Genomic DNA, 12355 nt, shown 5'->3' with positions numbered 1-12355 from the left:
GAGGAACCGGGTCATTGAAATTCTGCGCAGGTTACTGTCAAGACCAAGCGCCGTTGCCAGCTGTGGCAGCAACTCAATGGGGCGTGGGGGTGCTCTGCAAAGCTCAACTTTGGGGTTTTCATCAGAACCGGGACACAGAGCATCTTTGATCTGATGTTGCTTCGTCAGCAAAAAAAAAAAAACTACTGAGCTTTTCTCTCTTTTTGGAAATTTCTATATGTAAGGCGCACTGGATTATAAGGCGAACTATATTAACTAACCAGGATAAACACTTTGTAAAACTTTATTTAACATTAGTTTGACTGCATTTTTCAACTGGATGCTTTTTTTAAACCATATGTTTTACTGTATGTTTTATCTTTTTTTTTTTTTTGCTTGAAGATGTATATACTTATACTACACATACATATAAATGTATACGATAAAGCACACTTGATATTAATACACGGACTCAATGACAAGTCTATGTTTAGAAATTAACATCTAGATGGCTCACTGGGTTATAAGGCACACCAGGTTGGTTATTAAGGTCCATTAAGAGAAACAAACTACAGAAAATGAGTAAAATTTTATTGAACTTCATGTTTACTATATTTTTTATTTTACTGTTTTATTTATCGGTATGCTTTTTTCCTTCAATGTTTCACCATTTTTTCCAAACAATAAGGCGCACCAGATTATGGTGCAGTTTATTGTGGAAGATTTCCATATATAGGGCACAGTGGGTTATAAGGCATGTTAAGGGGAAAAAACACTACAGTAAATAAGTATAGGTTCAACATCAGTTCTACAGTATTTTTACAGTCCATATATTTCCGATTATAATGTGCATTCTCAATGAACAGGTCTATTTTTTTAAATGTCCATATTTAAGGCGCACTGGGTTAAAATTCATTTTTACCGTATTTTTACCATTTTTTTAACAATTTAATTGCACTTTACATTTTTACCAATTGTTTTTTACCATTTGCTTTTACCTAATTTTTTCAACTATAAAGCACACCTGATTATAGGGCACAGTCTCAACGATTTGGCCATTTTTAGAAAATGTTCGTGTACATGGTGCACCTGGTTATAAGGTGCATTATTACACATTAAGGAAAACAAATCAGTATGGCAAAGGAGTCAAATTTCAACATCCATACCTCATACGCATTTGATCATAAACCATACTGTCATTTCTTTTTTAGGTGTATTAAAGGTCTGAAAAATACGGTGAATCCAAGGTTGAGTCTGTGGTTGAGAACACAGAAACTAGACCAGCCAGGCATTTACTGTAAAAAATGACTCATTTAAGCCCTGAATTTCCAGAGGAGGATGACACCGACATGACAGGCAAACAAGCCAAGGTTTTTTTTTTGTATGCGTTTGTCATACTGTGTCACACTCTGCTCTGTGCGGTGATGCCGAGAGTCACAGAAAGACATGAGAGAAAAATTGTTCTTCATCCCTATTCAAGTCACTACATACAAGTGTTTTCCAATGGGTCACCTGCTAGTTGTACGTAGTGATTCATTTGATTGTTTATTCTCACATATTCCTGGCATCATTTTAACATGAGTCTTTGATTTTTATCACGCATTGGTTCCAAATGAGTTCAGCTCTAAATACCGGCACTCTTTGGAATATTTGCGTTTACTCTTAGATTAGAGGCGCTATTTCGTTATTTTTATCAAGCAAGAGGTACAGTTTAGTTCCTTACATTTTTACGGTTTTATCGGATTAAGATTGTGGATGGATGGGTGTGAGTTCCCGCACTTTACCACTTTATTTTTATAGTTTATAGTTTGTCGGGGGGGAAAGAAGCTGGTCATGATTTATTTCATATAACAGTACCAAACCATAACTTGTGTACAGTAACATCCTGGTTTGTGGTCCTCCCAGCCCCTGATGAGGAGCCTTAAATAGGTTGCCACAGGTGCCGGGGGCCAGGGGGTGTGCAGTTGGGAGGGGTAGCCTGGATGGGAGCAGGGCCGCAGGAAGCTTCTTGTTTTCACAGAGATAAAGGGCTTTCAGGTTGCATCCTGGGCCGTAATCTCCCACACACTTCCTGGTTTTGTTCAAGGCCGGGCGAGAGAAAATGACAAACGAACCTTCGCCACAAGAGGCTGATCAATAACTTAGGATGAAGCCGGATGCGAGTCTGGCATCTGACAAGCATTTAATAGCAAAGCGACTTTGATTGAGCTCATAATAAAAGGCCCTTGATTTGAGGTGATTTATGTATTCATTTATTCTGAGTGCTGGTTCATTAGCCATGATGATAAAAGTGCGCATATACTTTATTTTCTGACCCCTCCGGTTGCTTTTAAAAGCATAATTAACATTGTTCCAAGCTCTTATGTCCTAATTAAAGAAAAGGCAGTGCTTCGTTCCTCCAAATTCAAGTTCCTCCTTGCAGTCACTTAGCGAGAGCCTTGTGCTTAAAAAGGTGTATTTACTACATATTTGCATGGGAGGGCTTTATTGAAAGCTGGCGCACACATCAGGAGAACGAGAAGCACATTTAAAGTATGAAAGCCCACATTCCACTCTGCATTTTGAATGCCAGCTTTCGACCATGAACACACCCTGTTCTGTTGCCAGAGGAAACTTTCAATCTCCTCTCTACCTCGCTCTGGCTGGAGCTGTGGCTCTCTCATACTTTTGTCAGGTGTTATTTATGAGCGGTGTATAGCTGAGTAGCTGCATGCCTACAGCACCTGCTGGTGTTGGAGAATCCGAGCCAAGGCAGCTGCTAAAGACTGCAATAAGAGAACAAGAGTGGGGTAGGCTACTTGGGGCTCGAGAACAGTGGTTCTCAAATGGGGGTACGAGTACCCCTGGGAACACGTGAGAGCGCTTGTAATGTTGTAATAGAGCGCTGGTGTCAACTTGAGGCCCGCGGGCCAGATCTGGCCCGCCACATCAATTTATGTGGCCCGCAAAATGCTTATTATGTTTTCAAGTTTATGACTAGAGTACCAAGTTTGCAAGTTGTCTTCAGCTCTAAAAATTTTGGGGGAAGCAACAAGCTGTTTTTGTTACCAAGCCCCCTTTTTACGTTTCCTACTGGCCTTTCATTTCACAAGCTAAATGTTCAAAGATCATAATGTACTTAAACATTTCTTTGACTTCACATTCATAATGGCCCTCCAACAGAAACTATAACCACAACGCGGCCCGTGATTTAAAAAAAAAAAAAAAAAAGTTTGACACCCCTGTAATACAGGTTCTGGGATGACAGGAACAGTGAAGTGTTCTTTTCATATTAAGAGCAAATTAAATTGAACAAAATTGGAAGCAGTATTTATTTTTAAGCAGATTTCATCGTTTCACTAGGAACATTTTTTGCACCAGCACATATGAACACATCTAATTTTATTGTTTTTACTGCTTTGAGAGGAACGGTTCAATGTTCTTTTCAAATTAAGAGCAAAATAATTGGAACAAGTTTGTCAGAGGCATTTATTTCATATTTATACTAAGAAAATTATAAAAAATGTGCACTGATTGCCAATTGTGATAAGCATGATTTACTCACTTTTTTTTTATTTTTTAAAGTTCAGATACTGTTTTGATACTTAGCTGCTTTCCCAAAGTAAAAGCAGCTAAGGTACCATCATTTTTGGACTGTAAACTGCAGGTTGTAACATCAGTTACAGAGATTTCCCCCTGTTGGCTAGTCAAAAAACTGTAGATAATATGAACTGGAATACAAGCCACAGGGTTCAAAGCATGAGAAAAAAGTGACAGCTTATAAATTTTCCATGAATGAAATTCTTATGGGTGTAATGAAATGAAATATATATTGTTTTTATTAAATGTAAAAGATCTGCATTAATGAAAGTATAGAATATTCAGAAAGTTCAGACTATTTTAAGTTAGACGGCAGCCCTAAATGATTATCCGAAAAATAAAATAGTTATTAATTTCATAATCGATTACTTGTTGATGATTCCATTCATTGTCACAGCTCTAGTTTTAGGTGATTATTTTTATTTATTAATTTATTAAGAAATTCTTTGTTAATGTACTTGGCTGAAAAATATTTCCCAGGGGGGTTGTGGGGGTCCATCATTGAAAAAAGTTTGAGAACCGCATCTCTAGAACAAGCTAATGACCGAGCGAAGGTTTATGAGGCTAGCCGAAAATGTCGGAGTAGCAAACGTCTTAAACGAAGGTTATTACGACGGGAACAGAAGGACAAAACAAACAAGTGACGAAGGAGCGCTAATTAATAGTGTTGTACAACTCCGAACATAATCAATTAAAGGCCACGCTTCATTGACTCGCAGGCAAAAGCGCTGGCGCCAGAGTAACTCGGTGGGGCGGGGGGGGGTGGAGGGAACGGGGGCGCTTATTCATCAGCGGGACTAAAAGGACAGCTGTATAATATCTTGAGTATCATCCCTTCTCCCGCCACAATGTTTATTTTTTCTGATTCTCGCTCCCGGTTGAAACGGTCGACTCTTGGCTGCGATAAGACAAAGGTGAAATTTCACGAGAAGCAAACATGTCCGTCAATAGGAAATGGGTCAATCGGTCTGGGTAGTGATTAAGGAACAGTTAAGATGATTACCGCTCCCAACTAAATACTAACATCTCGCAGGAAAAACACTTTTTTTTTTTTCTGCCGCGCTTTGTAGCAGCGAATACAGTAGCGAGTGTGTCTCGTCTTGGCCGTCTTAGGTTAGGTCACACTCGGGGGGGTTGGGGGTGGGGGGCACCGGGAGCTCCGAAAAATACTTATGGGTTAAATGGGGCGACGCGGTCCCTCCATGCCTCCCTCTATTACGCCCTCCCTCTGCTTTCAGGCGGAGCCTTCTCCTCTCATTAATCCCGTGTGGATGTTTATCCACGTTGACATTCAGCATAGCAGACGGCCCTCTTTTCCGACTAACAAACAGGGTGACTAAGGTTTACTTTGCTTCAGCTGTCATAGGGCTCGTCTCGTTTTGCGCGGGAGCGCTCTCGATTTGTTAGTCATCGTGACCCCCGGGACATCAAAGTCGGGCGACTGGAATCGGTGTGTGAATATGAATGCGTGCCCCCCTCGGGAGGGCCATTATCAGTTGTGTGTGCTATGGAGAGGAAAATCAATATGGTCATCATAATGGGCTGGCAAAAAGCCAGCCACTAGGCCGTGTTCAAAATACAATGCGCCAAGCGACGGATTACTTCTCATCTGATGTCATCCGATTTCATCCCCGTGGACCCGGCCACTGTGGGACTACAATAAGGTCAAGCACATTAGCAAAAGGGGCTAGCCGGCCGACGTCTTTGTGAAAGGGGAGGAAAAAAAAGTTGACCAACTGACAGTCAGGTGCTCTGAAGTGATGCTCCAGCAGAGGTTTGCCCTAAAGAGCTTTTGCCTCGCACAACACATGCTGGCGTGAGCGCCTTACTGAGCCCGCCTTCTGCCTATTGTGTCCGTCCGGTCTTTTTCATTAACCGCTCCACTGAGGACCACAAGCAAGAGGGAGGGGACGGACGGACGGATGGGCAGGCGGGGAGAGAAAGGGGGTGGTGGTAATGACGGGGGGGTCCGGGAGGGGTCTGCAGACAGACCCAAAGGGAATTACTGCTGGCCTACCAAATGCGTGATTAAAAATAAACACGGGCAGCGCGAGGGACACCTCAATAACATTGCTTCTCATTGCTAGGCCAATGTAGACAAATATCTAACTTTTATTTGTAACTAATCTGATGACCGGTAATTTAACCCTCTCCACGCAGGTGTTGCACATTTGCAACAATGAAATGAAAATACCCAAACAATGATTTACAGTTTTTGTTAGCTTAATAAGGAAGTCTGCTGAACCTGAAAACACTCCGCACCTACTTGGTTTGAAATCAAAACAAATATGCGTGAAATGTTACCGTTTCTTTTATTTTGAAATTTTAGAGAATTTGATTTACTGTAGAAAAGCCTGTTAAACTTTGTTTCTACTGGGTTTTAAATTAAAACAAAGATGATTGAAATTGTAACATTTCTTTAATTTTGAAATTTTGGAAGGATTTGATTTACTGTAGAAAAACTTGTTTAACTTTTTTAAGGCACACTGATGGCGCTCTGAATTTTTTTGTTGAAATTTGTACAGTAGGATGTAAAATTAGGCTGTCAAAGTTTAAAGCAAAACATTGAAACAAACATTTTATGGTCATTCCAAGATTTTACTGCAATAAAAATTGCATAAAAAGTTTCAGAGAAAATTATTTTTGAAAAATGCAATTAATTGTGATTAATGTGGGAACAGTTTGTGATTTTTTTATTTTATTTTAATACGTCTGCTTCAAACATCAAGTTAACGGCCTTCTTAACTAATAATTATCGGTATTTTTTTATGTTGTTTTTTTTTTAAACCTGATAGCTAATAACAGAGCACTGTTTATCCAGTGTTATCTTTAAGGAACTATTTAGTTACATTTTTCATTAACTTTCTCATAGATTCTGGTGACCTTGGGAACACTGAAGCTTTTTTTACTCTCCTATTAGTTACAAGCTTTATAGAAAATTATTGTTAAAAAATGCAATTAATGACGATTAATTTGGGAAAATTGTGTGATTACTTTTTTGTGTGATTAATTATTTTTTTGTATTTTTTTTTTTTTAAATGTTGACACCAATACTTTTCCTTTCAATTAGAGGGCTATGCTAGTCTAAATTACTTCTTGTTTCAATTAATTTGCTCATAATTTGAAGATTCTATATGTCATGTATCATAAGCATTGCTAACTATATTTGTAGATGTATTTAAGATTGTGTAAATCTTGTTTTATTCATACTTCGTCTGCCCAAAAACGGCATCACAAAAGACAATGTGCATTAATATAAAAGAACATAATAGCAGCATGGTACACCGTGCAATTTTTCCATAAGTTCTTTCATCTTCCAATCAATTTGCTCTTATTTTGAAAATAAATCTGTACTGTTTCTGCCATGGCTTAAAATAAGGATTAAACTGTATTTTCTGATACCTGCGGAATCCCTATTAATATATGAATGTACTCTTTATACCACTAAGGATGGCAATTAAGCTGTAATCACTCCTTAAGTATACACATCACTCGAGAACATTATCTCACCCTTGCACCTGTTGGGGCCAGCCAAGAGGGCAGAATGAACAAAATTAAAGAAAAGTTGGCAAGTTTTGCGTAGCTGAAGTCATCTCGCGAACCCACCTGTGCCCATGACTCACTGCTTTGGTGTCAGGCTCACATGATAATCTTAACCGAGCACCGCTTCTCGCGCTGCACCGCTTACATTGCTATGCGTGTCTGTTTCGGGGGTCTCGGCTACTTGGACGGTTTCCCAAGCGTAGATGCTCAAAAGAGGTCATGGATCAATTTTTTTTTTGGGGTCACCTATTGTCAGGTTATAATGAATCCTATTGCTGAGCACTGATTTGGCTAGGTTTTTAATTTTGCTAACATGCTCATATTTGTGAGTAGTGAAAAGTTCTCAACAGGCAGAAGAGTCAAAGTTTGATTTGGGAAGAGAAAAAAACTGGGTGGGGGGGTATATTTTGCTTGAGCGCAACGGCTGTTGTTTTGTTCATCTCATCAAGCAGACGCGTTACTAGAAGCTCCCCCCGCCGCGCCCCACAAACTCCAGGATATTACTACCCTTTCATGAACACTGTTGCTGGTCCGCGGATGGTGCCTCACCCTCATTTGGGGTGGGGGGTGGGGGGGGGGGGGCAAGGTGTGCGCCCCCTCCTCGTCACATTGTCCTCCTGGCCCATGCTTCAGATAATACTACTGGGCCATATTAAGCCTTCGCTCCAGCATGTTGGGCACCCCCAAAGTACCCGCAAAGATACACAGAATAGACATGTAACGAGCAGTATGCAAAGTGGAACAAACGTGACGTCCGTGTAAGCTACAAGATAAAAATGTCAGAGCTACAATATGGGTCCTTCAGGGCCTTGGGCTGTGTGGGAAGGATTTGATGAATTCTGCTTACGTTCCTCAGATTCTTCCCTCGCGGGGACCTTCAGGAAAAGAATGGGTCATATGCAAATGGCATGCACAGTATGGAGAAGAAATTTCCCACAAGCCCAGTGTGAAAAGGGCTCTCCCTCCCCATGCCAGGCCGGCTGAATGGACCTTTTCTTCTGCCGCTGAAAGTGAATGAGGTAGAGCAGGCTAACTGCAAAGGTAACTAGGCTCTTTCTCCTCGGGCTTTCTCACTAAAGCTTCGCCACACAATGGTTCATTTACGCATTCAACCACACAAACCACAATAAAGCACATCCAAGCGCAGTTAAGGGGGTTACTGAAACTGACTCTGGGTTTAAAACTCCTCCTTTATGCAGGAAGAGCACCTTTTTATAGGCTAATGCTCTCTGCCTCCATGGGGGCGGCTAATCATTAAGCAGCCTTAACAGAGGTGGGATCGTACATCATATAATTCGAATTTCAAGGAGCGGCCCGCTGAGGAAAGTCGTTCTCCTACCTTGGCGATCAGTTCGCCGTAAAACGGTCACCCTAAAAATGCGTAAACTCATGCGTCGCACCTTTTATCCGCCCTCGCCGAGTCTTTCGGCTGTCACCTGTTCTAACCGTCTTTGAACACCTCAGCTGCTTCTCACCATCCATCCCCCACTTGCCAGTCGGCGGGGGACACACAATTTAAGGGGTCACCAAAGAATGGACAGAAAGAAGCGGAGGGAGAGGAGAAAGGGGTGAGGGCTCCAAAACTCCCTCCCTTCCTACCCCTCCTCCCCCGCTCTTCCCCTTTCATTGAACAGACTTAAACACAAACACAATTGGACATGCTGGAAGCCTCACAATGGCACAGGGGAGGAAAGTGAAGTCATACTCTAGGCACGCTGGGTGCCTAGGTCAGGGGGCAATCAACAGCACCCATGGCTACTGTGTCTTAGGCCCCCCCCCCCGCCCAAATAAAGGAGAAGCTTGGGGCGAGAGGAGGGTGTGCGAAGGGGCGGGGGCAACTTCTTCTAACTTGGCACTTTCAAATGAAGCTGCTGGGGAAGTTGCTGAAAAGCTGTGAGATAAATGAAATATTTCCTCCTCTGCTAAAGTCTTCACACAACAGGGGTGAACCTTTTAAATGTAAACACATGCCTTTAAAAACACTAATGTGAGCATGCGGAGCTACACAGCCGTACCCCCCACCCACCCACCTCCTCCGCCGCTTGTTTCACTTTGACAAACTGTATCCACGGCTTGTATTGTTTCCCGAGCAAACTCTGCAGCATGTGGTTGTATTCAAAAGTTTTTAGGCGTGGTGACAGAGTCCAGCGCGCTCCGTATAATGTCGTTTCATCGAGCCAATAAACAAGTGCTCAACATCACACGAGTATTTGCCAAGTGCCGACCTCATTTTCCCTATTTGATGTGTGATTCATTGGGGCCGAGTAGAAACGCGGAGTCAAGGAAGATTGTGCTTGAATGTTTTGATGCTGTTGAGAGAGTCCAAAAACCATCCCTGGGACGCCCTGTTTATTTTTGCAAAGAATGCTAACAGCGCTCGCATTCCTCTATTCCCAAATTGCTGTGTTAAATTACCATTTGCTCGGAATGGCAACTATTCCCGAGGGGAGCGGAATGGAGAGAAGCGACAAAGGGAGCGGTAGTATGCCACCAATTGCAAACACCTGTCATCCTGCGAGCTGTTAACACCTCTCTGTTTACGGCAGAGAATGGAGCTCACCTTGATCTCCGCTACATGTTAGCGAGCAACTTGGCTAAAGGTCCAAAAAGCCACTAAGTACAAATTTTCATAGATGTACATGCAACTTAAATTCCATCCATTAGTGGTCCATTTAGCTCGTTTGCATGACGGGTCACGAGACAAAAGGAAGGCTGGATATTAAGCCAAATGCAAATGAGGTCAAAGTAACAGACAAGACATCTGCCTGGTCACGGACTTTAAATATCAATAGGCCTGTGTAAAAGCCTGTCAATTTAAAGGGGACAAGTACACATTCTGAATTCTTTGTTGAGCAGTGTTTAAAGTCCGAAAAGAGGTTCTATATGCTATATTTAAGCAAATATGCATTCATTCCAAAAATTATTCAAGATTTTTTGTGAAGTTTTTTTAGCCAGGTACACACCACCAGCACTTGAAAAAAAAAGGATAAACTTTGGAAGTACATTTGCAGTCGTATTGCTAAGCTTATTTTGGTCAGTAACTCTCATATGACACAACACAGCGAGAAGAAACCTCAAGCTCCCATTAATTTGCTCTTAATTTGTAAAGGAAAAAATATGCTGTTCCTGTGACAACATCAAAAAGTGTCACCATGTAACATCATCTGGTCTGCTATGATGTGTCATGTTTCAAATAATTCTCTTAGTTTGAAAATAAAATGTACTGTTCCTGTCAAGATTCAAGTGTTTTGCACAGTAGTACTAAATGAAATTCGTATTCTGTTCACTTCCCTGAGCAGACTACATTCCACAATGGAGCAAATAATAAAGTAGGCAATAAAACGAGAACAAAAAATCATAAGGGCACTAATAATGAATCACTAATAAACGAATAGACTTACATTGTGAGCATATTATGGAGTAGATGGAGTGGAAGAAACTATACATATGGGGATGATGGTGCAAAATATTATGTATTTAACAGCTTTACTGCACTGTGCAGGATTTGTAAGATGCATGTGTGCGTGCGGTAAAGTGACTGGTGACGAGGCAGATTAATGCGTTCAGCATCGGCATTAAAAACCATTACATTTGCTGATTTCTGTTGAAACCTTGTTAAAATCTCACATACTCCCTTTAGTGCCTTCACATACCTTCAGGGGTGCTTGTATACACATTTGAAAAGTATTTATTTGAAAACTTAGACATCTAAAACTATTGCCGTGTATTTGTTCATCTAAAGCTATTGTCGTGTATTTGTACAAAATGTTTTTGTGGGGTTGCCTGAGTGACAAAACACATCAGTGAGAGGTAAATAGTTACATTTATTTTAGTATTTTAATTTAAATATAAATATGCAGTTCGTATAAATAACTGATTAATATAAATGGGTCGATGAATACTGCATGCATGTAAAAATGTGAGATTCGTGTTCCAGTTATTTTGCTCTTAATTTGAAAAGAAAACTGCCCTGTTCCTGCAACAACTTTAAAAAGTATCAAATTGGATTTGCTGTCACCTACAAAAACCCTATTAAAATGTCATATAGCCGCAGAAGTACTTTCACATGCCCCCAGGCATACTTGTAGCCCCATTTAATAATCGCTGTATTTCAACACTAATGAGAAAAGCCTCATTGATAATATTGAAAATGATACACCTTAAGTGTGTGAAAATCTGATCTAAAGAAATGTTTTAACACAGTCACACACAGCTAGTTAGCTGTGCTGTTATCTAAGGCGTGTCCACATATTTACACCCAATCTCCAGAGACAACGCAGCACAGTGAACACGCCCCATAACAAACTAAGATGACAGTGGGGGAAAAAAAAGACGCTTTTGGACAACACTGTGACAAATCACCAATGGAAAAAGCAGAGATAAACATAGTTTGGTGGCATGATACCGCCCACAACATCTACATCCCTGACTTTTCCAGCTCAGCACACAAAACCAGCAGACATTCCAATAGCTTTTCCCCCCAGTGCCATTAACTTCTTAAATAGTTGACTCATCATTTCATAGTTACACTTTTGCCCATTTACACATCACTGTAGAGTCATTATTAAGAATTCATCATTTGCACGTTTTTTTTAAATCAGTATTACCGCAATACTGAACCATTTGTATTGCTTAACGAATTACTTCATCAACCCAAAACAAATTCTGTGTGTTAAAAAAAAAAGATTCTATGAAAAAGCACTGGGATTATTTCCAGCATTACCCTATAATTCCGTGGGGCTACACTGGGTGGCACAATACACAATACACGACGCAAAACAACAGCTTCTCTTGTCACTATTGCACATTTACTGGCATTAAGACATGCAAAGGATGCACGTGTTATTTATGGAAAAGTACAGAGCGTGGAAGCAGCATACTTTTTGTGTCACTTGCGAATATCTCAGCGCACCGGGGAAATACAACATGCGCAAGTATGTGTGACAGTGACACACAAACGCACCAAATGACGAATATTATGTTTAAAAAGCGAGCAAGGTGACAAGCGTGGCAGTGGATTGGAAAAGATTCCCAACGAAACAGCCGGAGTGCCGCTGTCCTTATATGGACTGCGTGCATGCTCACATAAACAGGCGCGTGAGCTGTGCCTCGCGCTCCGGAACCTCAGTCAAACCTCGACGTCTTTTCTCGTTACCTCTCCGTTCCCTATTTACCGTAATAACAACGGAACAAAAATAAATAACGATGAAAAGGTCTTAAATGCGCAAAACAAACATTTAAACTGCATCCCGCG

General features: G+C 41.0%; 1 protein-coding gene across 1 annotated transcript in view; it reads right to left on the bottom strand.

Annotated features, from left to right (window-relative positions):
• The window catches only part of LOC148407820 (zinc finger E-box-binding homeobox 1-like), a 64133-nt gene that overhangs the window by 50624 nt on the left and 1154 nt on the right, over positions 1-12355 (bottom strand). The gene's annotated exons all lie outside the window — the stretch shown is intronic.

Source organism: Hippichthys cyanospilos, chromosome 19, assembly GCF_059441005.1.
Source record: "Hippichthys cyanospilos isolate Australia breed blue-spotted pipefish chromosome 19, RoL_Hcya_1.0, whole genome shotgun sequence".
Taxonomy (NCBI): domain Eukaryota; kingdom Metazoa; phylum Chordata; class Actinopteri; order Syngnathiformes; family Syngnathidae; genus Hippichthys; species Hippichthys cyanospilos.
This window is presented reverse-complemented; position numbering and strand designations above follow the sequence as displayed.